At 36.9% G+C, this 1,771-nt stretch overlaps 1 protein-coding gene across 1 annotated transcript in view; it reads right to left on the bottom strand.

Annotated features, from left to right (window-relative positions):
- BRAF (B-Raf proto-oncogene, serine/threonine kinase) overlaps positions 1–1,771 on the bottom strand; it is a 100,644-nt gene that overhangs the window by 96,482 nt on the left and 2,391 nt on the right. The window lies entirely within an intron of this gene.

The raw sequence follows: 1,771 nt of genomic DNA, 5'->3' as shown, positions 1-1,771 counted from the left end.
AGGGTTTTTATTGATTTCAGAGAGAAAGGGAGAGGGAGAGAGCAATAGAAACATCAATGATGAGAGAGAATCACTGATCAGCTGCCTCCTGCAAGCAAGGCACTGGGGGTCGAGCCCACAACCAGGCATGTGACCTTGACTAGAATTAAACCTGGAACCTTTCAGTCCACAGGCCAACGCTCTATCCACTGAGCGAAACCGGTTTCGGCTCTCTCGGTTTCTTGATGAGTCTAACAGTTTATTACTTTTGTTTATCCTTTCAAAGAACCAGCTCTTGGTTATATATTTTTTTTCAGTCTCTCTGTTGTTTATTTCTGCTCTAATCTCTATTATTTCCTTCCTCCTACTTACTCTGAGATTTTTCTTGTTCTCTTACTAGTTCTTCAAGTTATAGGGTTAAATAGTTTATTGCTGATTTTTCTTGTGGGTTTTTTTTTTTGCTTTTTGTATTTTTTGGTATGTCTGTAGAGCCAAGAACTCCCCTCTCAGGATTTCTTTTATTGTATCCCAGAGATTTGGGGTTGTTAAGTGTTCATTTTCATTGGTTTCCAGAAAGTTTTTCATTTCTTTCTTGATCTCACCGGTAACCATTCATTGTTAAATAACAAGCTATTTAGCCCCCACATGTTTGAATGTTTTTGGGTGTTGTTACTGTAGTTGATTTCTAATTTTATTCCACTGTGATCTGAGAAGAAACTGAATATGATTTCAATCTTCTTGAACTTGTAGAGACTTGTTTTGTGTCCTAACATGTGGTCTATCTTTGTGAATGATCCATATGCACTTGAGAAGAATGCATATTCTGCTGCGTTGGGGTGAAATGTTCTATAGATGTCAATTAAATCTATCTGATCCAGTGTATCCTTTAGAGTCTCTGTTTCCTCATTAAGATTTTGTCTGGAAAATCTATCCAGTGAAATTGGCAGGGTGCTAAAGTCCCTTACTATGACTGTATTGTTGTCTTTCTGTTAAAGTCCTCAAGAAGTTTTTTTATACATTTAGGTGCTCCTATATTCGGTGCATATATGTTTACCAGGGTTATATCCTCTTATTGTATCAATCCCTTTAGTATTATGTAGTGACCTTTGTTGTCTCTGGTGATGGCCTTCATTTTAAAGTCTATTCTGTTATATATGAGTATTGCTACTCCAGCTTTTTTTCTTTTCCATTTGTATGGAAAATTTTTTCCCATCTCTTCACTCTCATCTTATGTGTGTCTTTTGTTTTGAGGTGGGTCATGTTTTTGCATCCTTTCAGCTACCCTATGTCTTCTGATTGGAGCATTTAATTCATTTACATATAGGATTATTATTGATAGGGACTTACTTATAGCCATTTTAATTCTGTATGCCTAGTTTTCTCTCTCTGTTTCTTCTCATTACAGCAATCCCTTTAACATTTCTTGTAATGCTGGTGAATTGTGCACTTTCTTTTAATTGAATCTTTATTGTTCAGATTATTACAGTTGTTCCTCTTTTTTCTCTCCATAGATACCATCCACCCAGTTCCCACCCCACCTCATGCCTTCAACCCCCACATTGTCCTCGTCCATAGGCGTTCGACTTTTGTCCAGTCTCTTCCCGCACCCTCCACATCCCCTTTCCCCCCGAAAAAGGTCAGTCCACTCCCTTTCTATGCCCCTGATTCTATTATAATCACCAGTTTATTCTGTTCATCAGATTATTTATTCACTTGATTTTTAGATTCACTTGTTGATAGATGTGTATTTGTTGTTCATAATTTGTATCTTTACCTTTTTCTTCTTTTTTCT

The sequence above is a fragment of the Myotis davidii genome, unplaced genomic scaffold (assembly GCF_000327345.1).
Source record: "Myotis davidii unplaced genomic scaffold, ASM32734v1 scaffold329, whole genome shotgun sequence".
Lineage (NCBI taxonomy): Eukaryota > Metazoa > Chordata > Mammalia > Chiroptera > Vespertilionidae > Myotis > Myotis davidii.
The sequence above is the reverse complement of the archived record's forward strand: the minus strand, read 5'-3'. Positions and strand labels throughout refer to the sequence as shown.